The following is a 17,497-nucleotide window of genomic DNA, read 5'->3' as shown; positions in this document are numbered from 1 at the left end:
GGCAGTATTTTGAATTTGAGTGCAGTAACCGTTTTGGCCACATTCTTACATACAGCGCCTTTAAGATACAGAATCTGTTGCACATTGATATTCTACGTATCCTATAGAATTTTTTCAACCTTCGCCAACCTTTCATGTTTTGCACTCTTCAGAGAGGTCTTTGTGTCTGTCACCAAGGTGCTTGGTGAGGTTTGAAGTGTTTCTTCCCTTGCACAACTTTGTCTTATCGCACCTTCTGCATACAGGCTTCCTTATGTCAGCAGGTTTGCCTTCAGCATTGGCTCTGTAATGTTAGGCAAAGTAGTCCCATGGCAGACTTCTATCGTTCGAATTGTTAAACAGTAATGTTAGAGGGTGTGTAGGTATCATCTCTGGAGAAGACATGCTGGTTTTATCAGGAGTAGACATGGTGGGGCAGAGGCATTGCTTCTCTCTCAATCAAAGCTGAGGTTCACTCTGTATCAACAGAGTCTTGTTTGCTTACACCTGTGACATATGACCTACAACAAGTGCCCAGCGTTTGGAAACACCAAATACTTCATAACAACAAATATCCAAAAAGTACCTAAATTTCAGTCTACCGTACAACAATAATGACGAATGCATAAAGTATCGAGATGATGGATGACATGGATGTGAGCAAAAGTGGTATTTATGTGTTGTAATCATAATTTCTTATTTAGCAAATTGGTTATACATGTCAAAATATTCCTGTTAACATTGTCAAGATGATTTCTGTAAAATGGAAATGTGACTGATGGGAACAACTGTTCTGCTTAAATCAATTTCAGCAAACCATAACAAACTGCTTTAGTAGTGTCTGATTTGTTACTGAGCATACGCCAAGAATACAATGGTTGCATCCAAATCAGAGTGGAACCTGCATTTCATCCATCCCCTCTCGCTCCTGCCTTTCAGCTCAGGATTATCCAGTAAATGATGACCAGTATGACACAGTCATAGTTTAAGATCAAAATGAGGCCAATCAGCTCATTATTTTTGTAGGAGAAGTGCCACAAAGACAGAATCTACTGTAAAGTACAGTAGTAGTAGTAGTAGTAGTAGTAGTAGCAGCAAAGGGATCATTTATGCATACTTGAGACCTAAGGGATGAGAAACTTAAAAACCCCCACAATCTTTTCCTTAATTTATTATTCATCCCCTGCACTGATTGCATGCCCTAGTCACTTTCTTTAAATTTCTTAACTCTTGGTTCAGCAGCAAATGACCTCATGACTTTTTAAAAGGCATTTCTGGGTTTGAGGCTTTTCCTCTTGACATGCACACCATGTGCATCACACTGTATGAGCAGCGTATTCGTGCGTGTTGTGTGAAAACACTAATTCCGCTTGACCTGAACATCTCCCCTTTGGCTGTGCCTACCAGATTGGGGTGTGGTCCCACCTGTTCACTAGAGCTTAAGGAGCTTTGAAAGGAGGGTGTGCTGAGGTGGCCGGAGGCTCCTTGGATGATAGTACGTGTGTGAACAAAGACTGTCACAATCAATCATTCTGCAAATAACCCAGTACAGTCACCAGTAGAAAATGTAGGCGATGTATCTTTCTGCAAACCATGTATAACACCATGTAAACACGTTAGATATGCATATTTCATACTTACCATCTAGGGCTGTCCCCTAATAGTCGACCAAACTTTGGTCGACCAGAAAGGTCATTGGTCGGCAAGATTTCATTGGTTGCGAATGGAAAATCAAACAAAAAAACAAATGTGAGACTCTGTTAGGAGCTGCGCCTTGTCAAAATCAGTCAAAACTTAGTTGACTGGACCATTTAGGGATTTAATTTGAAAGGACAGAGACAGGAAGAGGCCACGCTCAGCAGTCAGACAGGAGTCACGCTACAAACCAATCACAGCCGACAGATATCTTTCCCTTCTTCTGTAAATATTCAGTCTGATAAATACGGAAAAGTTGATCATGTTAGTGCAGGGCTACCCAGAGCTTTACATCTGTCCCACAGACGATAGGCCTACACACTTATAAACAGCGCCTGGAAAAAGATCAGCTCTGCACTCAGGATTTCAGGTAAATAGGCTACACAATGCTTGCTTAGCAACCTCAGATGCAACCTGCCGCCTCGCTCTCGAATGCGGCCACAAGAAAGGCACAAGAGTAGTGCCAGTGCCCCACCTTGCATTTCCAGGTGGTTCAACACACACCATGTGTACAGCCCCTGATTAACAGGGCTGGTACCTGCGGTTATTCCACAGGCTAGTTAATAACATGTCAGGCAGGAAATCCAAAGTGTGGGATCATTTTGAGAAGGTGAAGGACGAACCCAAGGTGATATGTAAACTCATCTTCATTGGTCGACTACAAACATGACGTATCATCTGAAACATGGAAGTAGCTACATGCCCATTAGCCCACAGCGTCATTAACAGGCGGCTCGCTCAGTGTGTGACGTGCACTTGTAGATAAAATATAGGCCTATATTAATGAAGGTTCATTAGTACGGTTTTGTATTTCTCTGTAATGTAGCACAGTGTTAACAATGTTACTGATACTATTCTTTCTCACACCTTCAACTCAAACCATTGTGTTGCCCCGCCCAAAATATATCATTTGATTATTGAATTAATATGGTAAACATAGGGACGACAAGTTGATGAATGGCCCTAAATGATGACTATTGGTCAACTAGGAAAATTATTAGTCAGGAGCAGCCCTATCATCAACATTTCTAAAGTGACAGAATAAAAGCTTGCTTTGTCATTGGTAGGTAGGCTGGGTGGTGGATGGTCTGACAACTGAGCGAAATGCCTGACAATCTACGGACCAATGTTCAAGACCAACACTCAACAAAACCAAAATATTGCTGAATTTCCGGTTGGAAAACCAAAACCCTAATCCAGTGGTTCCCATTTGGTCTGGCCACAAGGTCCACATAGGTTAATATATTCAGCGTCATACTTGCATTTGGCCACGTCATCAAGCTAGTTTGCGGTCTTTGTTAAGCAGCTGTCCCATAGTCACTCACTCTACAGCATGAGACAGCCCTTTAAAATAAAAACTCTGAGTTGGATATTCACTGTACTTAAATAAATAGTGTTTTTCTTACAAAGTTGATATGTTTGCAAGCCACTTGTGGTCCATTCAGAATGGACATGTGACCCACTTTTGGACCGCGACCCACCAGTTGGGAACCATTGCCCTAACCTTAGCCCCAAAAACCAGATATCTTAAGCCAAAACATGATCTTTTTCCAACCAAAACCAAGTGTTTTTTGTGCCGAACCCTGACCACACGTTGAAGCATAAAGTGTCAATGTATCTGCTACATAATATCATGCAATGTAACATAGTGGTTTGCAGAAATGTACAATGCCAACATTTCTCTTCTTTTTGGCAACGGGGTTGAATTAACTGCTAATCAGAGTGCCTGGGTAAGCACAGAGCCAACTCTAAAGAATGCAAAGAAGGAAGCTGTAATGGTGTTTGAGGACACCGGCACCGTGAGTGTGCAGGAGTAGCAAGACTTAGGTAGGTCATTTTTTGTTCTATTCAGACAGCCTAAACACTAATCTAAAAGTTGTTTGCTCATCTTTTGTCTGGTGGCCTTGCTGTGGAATACTCAGGCTGACATTGATGCACTGGATAAGTACTCTTAATGCTCTGTAAACATGTTTACCCATTTGCCACAGGACTGTTGCTTGTCACGACAATTTATTCCCCTCCATTTGCTCCAGTTTCATTTCATTGTACTATGGAAAAAGGACGGAGTCCCACACAGATACGAGCTCAACAATGCATCCTGTATATTAAAAAGATCCTCAATCTGCAGAGAGAGATTGCAACAGAGGATATTAGCGTTGGCGATGATGTGTTTTGTATTGTGCTACCTAGACTCACAGACATGGTGGTTAAAATGACAAAGGCTGCAAAAAAAGGTGCGAGCTATCAATTGTTGACCCTTCATTTCACACATAATCCCCAAAGTCGTCATGTTGAGCAGACTAAGCTGTACGTATGATGAAATAAATGTCTTCCAATTCAAATTATTCCTCAGTAAATTCACTGGAAACTGTTTGAAAATGAATCTCATTGGACTTTGGCCGACCTTTAAAAGTGCATTTACAATCCAGACGTTATTCCAGAGCAGAAAATTCCCCTTGATATACACGTTCTTTAAATGAGTAGAAAATTGACAAAAAAATTAAATAAAGCGCTCCCAGTTATTGAGTGTGGGCCAATAATGCAGTGGCATTTCACACTTGAGATATTTTCTCATACAGTTAGAGCACACACCATGAAATAGCCTATAAAGGTGTTGTCAAAACACGCACCCTGGCCCGCTCTAAAACCTGCATGCAGCGCTGTTAAAGTGCTGTTACGGTAGCTATAGCCGCATCAAATGACAGCTTGACTTCAGGTGTTGGCAAAAATGTCTCAACCTTGCCTTCCCCTCCTTATCTCTTCTTCCCCTTTTTGTCTTGATCTCCTTTTCCCCCTCTACTATCGGAAATGCTGACCTCCTCCTGTTTGCTGAACTTTTCCCCTCATATCTACTCATTTACATATACAGTACTTCAACCCTTTTGCTACTTTCCTGCTGATTCCCTGATTCAGGGGGTTCATTATTGTCTTCACACCTCCTCCTCCTTCATGCCTCTTGCTTATCCTCAAACTCATCCTAAATCCCTCGCTCCTCTTTCCTCTTTCATTCCCCTCTCCTCCTCCTCCTCATCACTCAGTGGAACAGCAGAGCTCTTCATCAAGCAGACGTCAGGCATCTGTCAGAGTCCCGGCCAGTCTCGGCGTGATTGATTTTTGGCCCACCTGCGTCTTTCGTAATGACCAACTGTCAGTTGTTTTACTGCCCGCTCTGCCTCCCCTCAGTATCTCCTGTCACTGCAGCATCCAGAGGCTAAATCTCTCGGCTCGGGCCTACAGTGCATTATCTGGCTTGTCTTCAGATAAGATTTATGCAGGTATACCTTAGAGCCCGCTTGTCCTCCCTCCAATCACTGAGGAGAATGCTATCACGGATGGTTATTTTAAAGAAACAAATCGATTACATTCTGATGGCGAACGCAATATCTCTTTTACGCTTAAAGTTTTCAATTATTCCCAGGCAATGACTTTTCTGACAGAAGCTAATAAATGTCTGTTTGGACTCGCGAGCACGACGCTGTGTTTTGATTTGGTCTAGTAACAGCTTGTAAAAGAGTTTGGGAGCTGAGGCAGCAGACTATTTTGAGTAGAATGTAACTCTGGAGATCTGCCACGTAGCGGAGGACAAGCAAGACATATTTCCTGTGTGGAAAGCCAATATCATTTCAAGTGGGGACTCAGCACATCTTATTGATCAGCCTGAATAAGAAGGAATTTAGAATTTATCCCAAAACAAGATGCTTTAACAGGCGAATGTCATCTCCACATGTTACCTTCCTTGAAATAGCTTGTTTTTCTCGAGATCAAACTTCTCCTTGGCAGAGACAAAAATGTTGCGAGCTTTTCTCTTTGATCCATATGTTTCAATGTGAGAGAGTAGCTTGCTTACATTGTACCAAACTGATAAAACAAATCCAGACTAAATATATGAGGACATCAAGCCTTGACTTGATTGGGCGCCGAAGCGGAACAAGCCATTTAAATTTCACCTTGAGGGATCAGGTTCAATGGATTTTGTTGAAGGCACAAGATGTTACTTCTCCAACTGAACCCAGACCTCAGTGTGACTCCGAGACATCAGATGATGAAAACATGTCAGGAACACTTTCAAAAGCTCCTTTATGTCCCGTGGCGACCTCCAGACTTGAGTACGGATGTATAAGAGGAGCTTCAAACTGGAAACGGAGTGAAAGCAGGGGCACATCACTTCCCCTCGCTGCACTCACCTGGATACTGAGCTTCTTTGATCATCTACAGAGGCCAGGTGCTACTTCCGGATCTTGAGTGAGGCAAACTTTCTAGATCTCATTCTCTCTTTCTCTACTTCCTGTTGCTGTTTGTCTCTTGTGATCTTTCCTTCACTCTTTTGCCCTTCCATCCATAGTTCTTTCCTTCCTTTATTCCTTCCCTCCTCTCCTTTCCTTGCCCTCTTTATCTCCATCTGCCTGGCAGGGACAACTGAGTGCCCATGGAGAGCAGGGATGCAGCAGAAGGCATCTTTGAAAGAGAGCTCTGGCTGCAACCTTTCATCTAGCGCTATACCTGGCCAAGGCAGGCTGCAGGGTACCTTTGCTGTCAGAAGGCATACACCAGAGGAGGGAGGAGGGATGAGACAAGCGGAGGAAAAAGGGAAATGAAATGCAATGAGCGGGAAAGAGAAAAGGGCATGAAAAAAAAAAAAAACTTGCCTCTCTAGTATTAATAATCTATTTATGCTTTTGCCAGGCTCAAAAAAAGAGGGAGTAAATGAAGATGAGTGAGAAACAGACATCAGAGGAACAAGATTGAGAGCAGAGAACGGGGAAGCAGAAGTGGAGCAGAAAGATGAGAGACAGAGAGGCCCTTGTGGCTCACAGAGGAGAGCCAATTTACAAAGCTCCTGCTAATGCAGCTACTTGGGTCTCCCTCCTGCTGTCACCTAAAATATGTCCAAGACTGAATCAGTCAATCACTGAAACTGCTTAAGTTTGCTTAAAACTGGGATGCCTGCTGTATTGACCACTAGCAGCAGAGGAACAACACAGTGAAAAGACATCCTGCGTCCTACACCAGATTATTAAATGGTATGTTGATATGACATGCTCCAACTGAGCAATTTTTTTTTAAATTTGAAAGGGCTGTAAACACTGTTTCCAAAGCATGGGGGTGCACTGAAATGACTGCTGTTCAGTCAAAGCCTGCACTCAGGTCTGCATGCAACATCACAACTTTGGCAGTGTTACCGTGTGCATTATCTCAGCATGCCACTGGTTGGCCTATTGCATCCGCTGCAGAGTGTGCCTCCTTGACAGGCAAAAGCTAAGTACTCGGAAAGTGTGTGGCGTGCCTCAACAGGAGGCGGGCAGGAAGTTAATGTGTGTGTGTATTCCTGAGTGCCTATGTGTGTAAAATCCTTTAGAAACCTCTCTAAAAACAGGCCGCATGCTTCTTTTGGTAAAGCACATAATAACTCAAAAGCCTCCCATTGACAGCGGCTGTCTATAGCCGTGAAGGACTGTGAGTTTGACAAATGGATTCTCGCGTAGCCGTCTACCTGTGTAGGTTCTGCATGGGAAAATCAGGGAGGAATGCTGCCAGGCAGGTCTGTCCTTAGTCCTAAATGCCACGTCTGGGAACAGAGACGAGGGTCATTATCGAGTCAGACCGTGTTGTTAAGGCTGACAAAATGTTGTTTACATCAGACATGGCCGGCCCTCTCAATTGTCTGTATCACTCAACAGAATGGGTATTCATCTTTTAAGTCAGTAGGTATATAAAGAGTGATCTGTTCTTGAGAGACCATCATTAAAATCAGACAATAGGTGCCAGTAGGCAAAAGCCTGGCTTCAATGACTTTTAAATGAGCCTCAATCTCCCTTTTTTTATATTTTTCTTCTCTGTCTGTCCCTCCTCTCTTTTGTATCAAAGACAACCTTGATCAAGTTCATACTAAATGTAAATGCCGCACATCAAAGACAAACCATGTAACCATGGGAACCGAGCCCATACTTCATAAGAAAAATAGATTGTTTTTCTCTGTAGTCCTCCTTGAAGCCTAAAGCCCAGTTCAGACCACAATTTCGCGAGTTTTAGAAGGTTGCAGTGAAAAGTTGCGACGATGTCAAGTGGCCCGTCAAAACTTGACTCAAGCCGGCTGATGGTGTCACCTGCGACTAAACTTGTCAAATCGCCAGAGGCCGGTTTCAGAATGTAAGGCATGTCACCTGTTTCAACAGCCAACGAGCTGGTAGCAGTCAGCTGGCCAAGTCAGTTTCAAACTGCAGATGGCGTGTTGGCTCGGTGGGGCAATCTGACAACAGCCCTCCGTCCCTGCCAAGCCCGAGTCCGTTGCATTTACATCTCCTGCGGCTGCTGACACGTATGTAGGCCTCCGTCATTACGGTGTGTCGTGTTGGACAGTGGGTTGCTGCTGCTGATGCTCGCTCACACAGGCTCACTGACTGATTAATCAGTGCTGGTAATTTTAATTATTGTGATTACGAACACTGTACATCTAAAGCTGAGGTTATTTTGTTTATGTTTTTGCTGGTTGATAACAACTTGAAATGCAACTGTAGCCTGTATCTGACTATCACTATCCTCATTCATATTTTAAGAAGCTACAATTTATATTCAGCTGCAGAATAAGCCTGAAAAGCTGCAAGTTAGAACAGAAGTACAGAGTGTCCTTGCTATTGAGATGATACGTCGTCTTGTCGGTTGCACTGGTGTAAACTTGCAGGTTTTTTAAAACGTTGCAGAGTGACGCATTACAAGTACTTCCTCTTGTCGCAAATATTTGGTCAGAACTGGGCTTTACAAGCCCAAGGGTGGCAACCAATAAAGAGAAAGCTCATCACAATCAATGCTGCATAAATAAATTCACTTTATGTAAAAAGAGGAATCCCCAATGATAGGATAAGACAAGACAGCTGTGTCACCTAGAAAGCTACAGAGCTGTATCTACGAGCTGCATGACACTAATTAAGTGATTCTCTGACATAAAAATGTTCTAATTCATTGCTGCAAAAATAATTTTATTTTTTTCTAAATAAATTATTTAGGGCTGTCAAAATAGCACATTAATAATAATAATAATAAAAAAAAAAACGTGTTAAAAAATTGGTGCTGATTAATCACCTTCCATGGTGCCCTTTGACCCAGTGCGTCATTGAAGGCATGATGGAGGCGGACGAGACGATGCTGTTTGGCCCTATGATTGGAACATTTACATTTAAAAAAGACACCCAGATGGAACTGTTGATAGTAGCCCCATCCAATTTTCGTACTTCAAGCCTGAAATATTTCTTCAACGCAAAGCATTTAGCAGCAAACCCGAAGGTCTGAGCTTGCACAGCTAGCTCTGATGCTAGCGCTAGCAGCCAGCCTCGTCAAGCCACACTTGACCAGGCGTTCAGACACAAACTGAGTAAGTCTACCTGTGACTGACTAACTGACCAACTCCTTCACAAAATGGACTGCAGACCAGTTTCGGTAGTGCAGGACAGAGGGGACAATTGTGTCCAAAATCCAGAAGTTCATTTCAACTGATTTTTTTTTTTTAATAACTTCCACAGCAAAAATTGATGTGTGCGATTAATTAAGATTAATTAATCACTGAGCATGCAATTAATTAGATTTTAAGTGCTTGACAGCACTAATATTATTTAAAACCTGCACATACATAGAAAAGTCTCTATAATAAGGCACCACTGAGGAAAAGCCAAGCTACCACAGTTCAGTCCATTTCAGGCTATTCTTTACCATCACAGGAGCGTAAATAACATCAACAATTGTTTACGTGAGAGAACTGCACACCCTCAACCTGTATATAATAAAGTCAACAAGCTTTTTCCACACAAACATAGAAAGCTTCAAAAGAGTGGTACTCATGCGAGGTTATAAGCTCTTGTCAGCAGGATATGGCACCGGGAAAAGCCAGTCGAGCGGTCTTAAGAGACAAGAGGCTGAGACGGGGGAGCTGACGAGGCCCCGGACTCCGGCTATACAGTCCAACAAGTGCATTATGTTTCCACTCAGCAGGGGGGCCGAGATGGCTGCCAGGCTCCATGAAAGGCAAGGTGGCAGCTTAACAAAGCAAACCATTTTAGACATGAATGAATGTATCCGATGCTAATCCAGTCATTTACATCACTTTGTCTCTCAGCAGGTTTTGGCGCAGTACATAGACTTTAAACATTGAGGGTTTTAGTCCTAATCATGACCTTGGTCTTGTCCTCCTTCCACTTTCATCCCTCCTATCCTCAACTCACCCCACTATTTCCTCATCATACACTAAATTTATTCCTATAATATGATGTAAAAATGGGATGGGTAACCAGCTGAAAGGAGCATCTGATGCTATGGAAACAAAGACTGTTCCCTCTCATAGACAGTCAAAATGAAGTTGAGGCAGCACTTCTTCAAGGAAAAAAAAAAAGAGATGTAAGCATGGGCATAAATTAATAAATAGGTATTGGTCCACAGGCTCCTACCACTTGGCTGGAATGGTAAAAAGGTGCTGACAGAGATGTGAGTTGGGGTTGGAGAAGGAGAATCATGGGGAAGGATCCTGCAGAGTGGAGTTAAAAATAGAGCATGAAGTGGAGGAGGGGGGAGGAAGAGGAGGGGGGAGGGGACGTACCTGTGGGCTTGGAGGCAGCCTAGTTAGCAATGAGCAGCACCACTGTGGACGACGGCGGGCTGGAGAGGGAGACAGAAAGAGAGATGGTGAGAAAGAGAGAGAAAGACAAATGAGAGAGAAAGGATGAGGACAAAGTGAGGTGAAAACCAGACGACAGATAATGAGCAGAAAGAGAGAGAAGGGGAAGGGTTGGGGGGGAGGATAATGAGAAAACAAGTCAGATTAGCATGAAACCCCGTGTCTGAGTCTAAAGCAGACAATTATTTCACAGTAGGCCGCGGATGGCAGAAATGACTAGCAATAGTCCGCGACAGATGCACATGCTGAATTTACAAATGTCACCCAAACATACACATACACAACAAACACACACACACACACACACACACACACACACACACACGCGCGCGCTGGGTGTTACACTGCAAGTGCTAGAGGTGGGGATTCCATTAATAATCCCTCCAGCTAAGCCAGAGACAATACAGCCATATGTAGTAACATATTATGTCATGTTGCCTATTGTCTAAGAACTAGTCATTCATAAACAAGGTGCCCCCCTACTCTCTAGGTTTCCTGTGCAGGATTGTTGGTTACTGTAAACACGCTTTGTCGCTTGGATGCCTCCTGCCCAGGGTCTGGCACCTGGTTGCTACCTTTTTATAAAGCCCCTGACCTGACCTGAGCGCTGTGGGGGTGCACGTCCATAAACATCCCAAGCACAGGGCACAAGAAGAAAATAAGAACATACAGGCACTGCCACACACTTCTTCTGGGTCAAAAGCGATGATTGAGAGGGATTACTACTGTATGAGTTCATACTTTTTTTATGGACAATCCTGCATAGTATATGTATAAGATGGAAAAAAGTGATCCTACAAAACGCACTGTCACAAAGCAAGCCACTTTATTGTCTATATGCTCCTTTCGCTTGCAGTGACTATTTTAACACCATGTAACTGAGGCTTTTTTGTGTTCACTTAAAGGGGTGCAGATTGTACTTAAGCATTTTCATACGCCTGTCAGCACGAACACAAATAGCATAGAAGCGGATCAAGAGAGTGAGAGTCTCCTTCTCTCTATCTCAAACTCAAACCAAACTCCAATCAAACTGTAAAACTAGTAGAGGTGGGGGGAAAAATTGATACAGCATAGTATTGTAATATTTTTGTTTGGCAATATCGTACTGTCATACAGTATTAATTTTGTTATTTTATAAATCATTAATATTACAAATACAAATTAAACTTTTGGTAGCCTATTAGAATAATATAATTAATTGCTTTTTCAGTCCACTAGATACAGTTTGCTACTGCAAAACAATGACTCAAGTGAGATGAACAGACCGAAAACTTTTTGTTATTAGATAACACAGATGTTGACAAAGTTTTCCTTCGGGGACATAATTTCCAGTTGAAAAAAGGTATTAAATTGCAATATATTTAATTGCAATACTCAACATATTGCATGATATTAAAGTTCCAATAATACTGTAATATTGTATCTTTTATATATATATATAAAATTATTTTTATTGAATGAGTGGTATACATCCAATACATTCCATGTTTCAATCTTAACTTATCAACACATATCTTAATAAATCAAGTTAGCAACTATACAGTCACTTGCGATTGTCATTACAGATAACATTTCATCCCTACTCGTATACATACGTACTCATATACATATTTATCAGACACCCACACAGCCACAGACACACAGACACGCAAGGGCAACGGACAGGACAGAAGTGACACAAGACACAGGGTTCCCTTGATTCATGCAGGGCTTCATAAGTTGTAATATTATATCATGACTTAAGTTTTGGGCGGCATGGTGTACCCCGCCTCTCGCCCAATGTCAGCTGGGATAGGCTCCAGCACCCCCGCGACCCTCAAGAGGATAAGCAGTTAGAAAATGGATGGATGGACTTAAGTTTTGTGATAATATCATATTGTGGATCTGGTGATTCCCACCCCTAAAAACCAGTGCTAATCAAATGTTAACCGAGATTCTATTATTGCATTGCCCATTTCTTGCCTTAAAATGTCTACATAAACACATTTTAGTGCACTGTTTGGCTGTAATGTGAGAATTTGTGGACAGGAAGTGGGTGCATCCTGTTTCCTATATTGTAAAAACAAAGGCTGAGAAAACTCATCAAATGGTAAAACTAAACAGCGCTGTTTAGTGCAAAGATTCTGTTACTGTGTTGCCTCATTCTCACCTGATATGTTTTAGAAACATATTTTAGCTTACTGTTTAACTGTAATCTGAGATTGTTTGTTACCATCTTGCTGCCATTTTGTTTCCTGTGTCAAAATGGTCAAGCTTGCATTACGTCACTGACCTGCGGTAATGTTTACTGGTCCGGTGTGGGTCAGCATGCTGGTAGTTGTAGGTTTGCTACCTCTTGAGCAAAGCGAATGTTTTGTCCTTCTTCTTTGTTTTGTCTGGTCATGTCGCACCAATTTCATAAGTATTTGCATATTTCTGCTGCATACGTAAATAGCCTAGTTTTATGAAAAGAACATCTTCCCAGCAGTTAAATACTTCTTTAACAGTCCGCTTAATAATTAATTCAGGCTTTGGCCACACTGACTCAGTAATAAACCCTGTGTATGTACTGTATCTTTAGACATGGTAACCATAGCTCACACTTCTGGATTCATCATAAGGGAGAACCACCAGTTAAAAAGACAGAAATCATCAGCTCATCTAAACAAACTATTCAGCTGCTTCACAAATCAGACTTGTGCTAAGCCAAGAGCAGCAACAGAATCTTCTGAAACACCTTCCATTTCCAAAATAATACATGTAAATCAAACACACATTCAAAACAACAGCCCTGAGAAAGATTTCACCACCACCTCTGGCACGCCCCCATGTCTCAAATTTCATTTTCTGAAAAACAGGATTTCAAGTGAGACCTGGCCTCAGAGAGGCTACAGTTAAATATTGACACCAGTAGGCAGCCAAACAAAAGCAGCAGGAGGACGTCAACGGAAGAAGTCCCGACACGGACAATCAGTGCATTGTTTACTCGAGGGCCAGCCAGGTGCGATGTTACTTTTTTGTCAGTGCAAAATAATCTGAGAAAACAGAACACATGGCCCATCATCTGGGTCCTAATAAGCTATTGTTCCTAACCGGTTCAGGAGGGATTCCAGTGAGTCATCCACGACTGACGGAGAGGAAAACTTGGCAAGAGAGACTGTGCCGAGCAGCTGTGTTCAAAGTGCCTGCAGATTCGAAATCTTCATACCTGGATACTGGGAAGTATTCAGTGAACACAAAGGAAAATGTTGCTACACTTGAGCTTTTTGATGCTGCTGCATATCAAATGTTTGTTTTTTTGCTTTTGGTTATACATGAACACAGCTACACCTGTTGGGTTTATTAAAATATGTCTGCTTTGGTGAAATATATGATGTATTGTAATTCATGGCTCTCCATGATTTGAATTTTATGCTGAGTTGTGAAATGATTTCATGGTCTCTGTGGCCCTAAAATAATGAGAATCAGAGTTACAAGCTCTCCTAACAATAAACCGAATACATTTGTGTGATCACTTAATTCACATTTTTTCAATTAGGGTTTATTTGCCGCACTCTGAATAATGAATTGTGCTTATAAATCACTCTGAAAGCATTCATTAATTTTCAAAACAGCTCATTATTTAGCATATTAACTAATTCACATGAGGTGTGCTAACAAAGCCATGGCTGCATTCTGCCAATCTCTCCTCCCTCTCATGTCCACCATCACTGTCTCTGAATCATTGATGCGCATCGATGTGCCACAATTCACCATAATGATTGCCTAATAAGAGACAATCAGAGGAGAACAGGCCTGTCAATGGACGACAAAGTGAGGCAACAAGTTTTCATCTCCTCTGAATACCAAGTGAGTAGTTACACACAAAGGAGACAAATCGAAAGGAGGCAAAACCTTTTATTCTGACACATTCAAATATGAAAAATGGATGTATTTCAATGGGTAAAGAGGTCTGTGTTTATTGTAAAACTATACAAACTGTACAAAGTTAGAAGTGTTACTTTGTAGTTTTTTTGTCTTTTACTTTTGTTTTCAGAGTTTTACATTTCAGATAGATGTCACTCTGATAAATGGCAATCATCAGCACCGCACTAATTTTCACTCGCTCCGCATGTTAGTCTCAGTTAATCTAATATCCAAATGTAAATGAGTGATTAGTGTCAATAGCAGTACATTTTAACCATCTGCTACTGCTACATAATGACAACTGAGAATGGTCTATTTCAGCTGTCATATCACTTTGCGGTTATAAACAGAAAATGTGATCACCCGGTAATGCACATCAAATCTTATAGCCTTGCACAGATGACATGGATTACAAGAATACAGTGCTTTTCTATCCTGCAAACAGTTTCAGAATACTGTACTTGAAGACAGCCTATAGTATAGTTTTGTTTTTCTTCACTCTTTAATCTCTAATAAGAAACCCATAGATAGTTCTGATGTCAAAATGGAGCCCCGAGGTCAGATGACATCAGAGTTCACGTTCAAAGCACAACACTAGACACTCTTATCAACACATTCTGGCAGTGCACCCTGCCAATTTGCACCTTTGCCGATGTGAGGAAACCCCATCATCACCTCCCCCAACAGACCAGAATGAAATCCAATCATAAGACATATCTGAGTAGGGGGAATGCCTGTGATCCCTGACATACCAGAGTGCTCACTGAAATATGTGGCTAAGGAGCTTTATTTAGACCTACTAACACATCAACACAGTCATTCTCTCCGAACTGTAGGAAGGAACGTAGAAACTTACTAACTACACGTAAGCTGGTTAACAAAAAGTGAGTTGAAAAAACAGCTATAAGCTAAAGGCTTTTTTTTTTTACACTAGGGCTGGGCAATGTATCGATATTATGTCGATATCGTGATATGAGACTAGATATCCTCTTAGATTTTGGATGAAGTCATATCATGATGTTGTGTTTCCCTGGTTTTGAACACTGCATTGCAGTAAAATGATGTTCATTTCTGAACTTCTCAGACTGTTCTACCTTACTGATGATTATTTCTAATGTGTAAATATTTTATAATACCATATTCAACCCAACAATATCCTTACAATATCAATATTGAGGTATGTGGTGGGAAAAAAATCACAATATTTGGTTTTCTTCACATTGCCCTGCCCTAGTTTTCATCAACATGTACCAGTTTAATCACAGATAGCCATCTCTGCAACATCAGACCTGGACCTAGGTTAAATGGGCTGACTCTGTGACAGGATAAATAATATTTATGAGAAACCTCCTCTACTCTGCAATCTATATGGTAATTTATATCATTACAAAGCAACTCCTGGAATGCATTACTGATTGATGACTTCCTTCCACCAATCCATCTATCCATCCATCCATCCATCCATTTACCGCTGTTTATCTGGGGCTAGGTCACCATTGCAGCTGGCTAAGCGAGGTAGTCCAGACGTCCCCCTACCCAACAACATCATCCAGCTGGATTGTTGGTGTTCTGGGTCTACCCCAGGGTCTCCTATCAATTGGGTGTTATGATGGATGACACATCTCTACTTAACCATGTTGCACAAAATGAAGCCAAAATATCCCACATACACTGGTGTGTTGGCGAAATCATTTGGAGTCAGAGTGCGCAGTAGTGATATCGGTCAGTATCAAGTTCCCACCCATACACATGTCTGACCAATCACAAGCAGCACCAGTGATAGCATACCTATTGGCACACACAGCTGTCAATCATGACCCCCCCCCCCCCCNCCATCAAATTACCAGTTATAGCTTATTAGAAAAATGGGGCAGGGTTTATGATCTAGCCAGTCACTGGGCGTCACTTTTGGGGACCTCTCATGTCGTCTATCTTTATGTAAAGTCTATGGGAAAACCTCTAAAGGGCACCGAGGCAGCATCCTGAGAGGTTGAGGCTTGAAGCACCTCAACTTTGCCTGATATCACACAGAATTATCAACTCCTAGATTTCATTTCTATCTTCAATCTGACATTGTGTCTACTTTTACTGATTTCCATGAGGGAGAGGGATTCGATATTTTCCATAACCAATCACTAGAGACCAGCGTATCCCCCTGAATCTACTGACATTGTAAGTCCACACTGATGCGTAACCATGCCAACATATCTGTTTTGCCAGTGTTTTAAGATTGGAGTGGAGTGAAGTAAAAATAAACTATGATGTTGGGCAATATTGAGAGGACATGTTGATTCACAACAGCCTAAATAGCAGCGTTTATCTTGTCTATGGCGCTTGCCACTGATGTTATTACTCCTCATTGGTTCCTGCATAACACTTGACAATGCTTGACAACAGCATGACAACAGTTATTAGTCTCCCTGTAGCGCTCAATAGTTGTTTTTTTATTTCAACAAAGAAACTGCTGTTTCATGTCACCATGCCAGATGAATCAATCAGCTCCAACTCGATTATGTGGCCGGGTTCAAAGGTCTGGACCCAGGCAAACCTCAACAGTCTGATAGGGCTGACAGAACCACATCATCTGCAAAGAACAGAGAAGCTCCTTTGAGCTCTCCAAACCAGATGCTCTCCTTCATGTGGGTGCGCCTTGAGAGCTTGTCCATGAAGATCACAAAGACAAATGGTGATGAGGGACAACCCTGGCTGAAGCCGACGCCCGCTGACTTCTTGCCCAGAATACAGACACAGCTCTCACGCTGGTTATATAAGGACTGAATAGCTCTAAGCAATACCCCTGAGCCTAGCCTCGCGTCACCAGGCTCTCAACTTTATGTGAAGAGCCTGGTTTTTATTCACTCTGAATTTTGTCTGGATTCTGGTTCTGGTCTAGAGAGCGGATGCAGAATTCACCAAATTCACCAAAGTAAAAGTGTTCACCAAAGTAAAACTTTAAATTCTGGCGCACCATCGATTTGGGGTGATGAGGGGTCTAAGAAAATCGATTAACTTAATGGCTTGGGGCTTTTCTTGTAAATTATATTCTTTAAATTAAAAGTTTCACCGCATTTTTATTAGCTTGGTGCTTTTATTTTGACGAAAAGGCGCATCCATCGAATTCCGGATCCTGTCTCACTCGCCCTGGTTCCGTTTCCTTACCAAAACGGCCACTAACGGCCCCAGACTACCCTGAGCCCCATATTCCTCCAGCAACCCACAACAGACACCCTCAAAACACAATTTGATGACGTCTAACAATGTAAAAGGTGGATGTATCCT

At 42.0% G+C, this 17,497-nt stretch overlaps 1 protein-coding gene across 3 annotated transcripts in view; it reads right to left on the bottom strand.

Annotated features, from left to right (window-relative positions):
• Positions 1-17,497, bottom strand: part of mid2 (midline 2) — a 217,042-nt gene that overhangs the window by 157,584 nt on the left and 41,961 nt on the right. For 2 of the 3 annotated variants that reach the window (XM_050043015.1, XM_050043018.1), the window contains exon 2: positions 10,256-10,314. The exons of the other annotated variant lie outside the window; for it this stretch is intronic. The gene's annotated coding sequence lies outside the window, so the exon portion shown is untranslated. The remainder of the gene's footprint in view (positions 1-10,255; positions 10,315-17,497) is intronic. 3 annotated transcript variants of the gene reach the window in all.

Source organism: Epinephelus moara, chromosome 4 (assembly GCF_006386435.1).
Source record: "Epinephelus moara isolate mb chromosome 4, YSFRI_EMoa_1.0, whole genome shotgun sequence".
NCBI lineage: Eukaryota > Metazoa > Chordata > Actinopteri > Perciformes > Serranidae > Epinephelus > Epinephelus moara.
The sequence above is the reverse complement of the archived record's forward strand: the minus strand, read 5'-3'. Positions and strand labels throughout refer to the sequence as shown.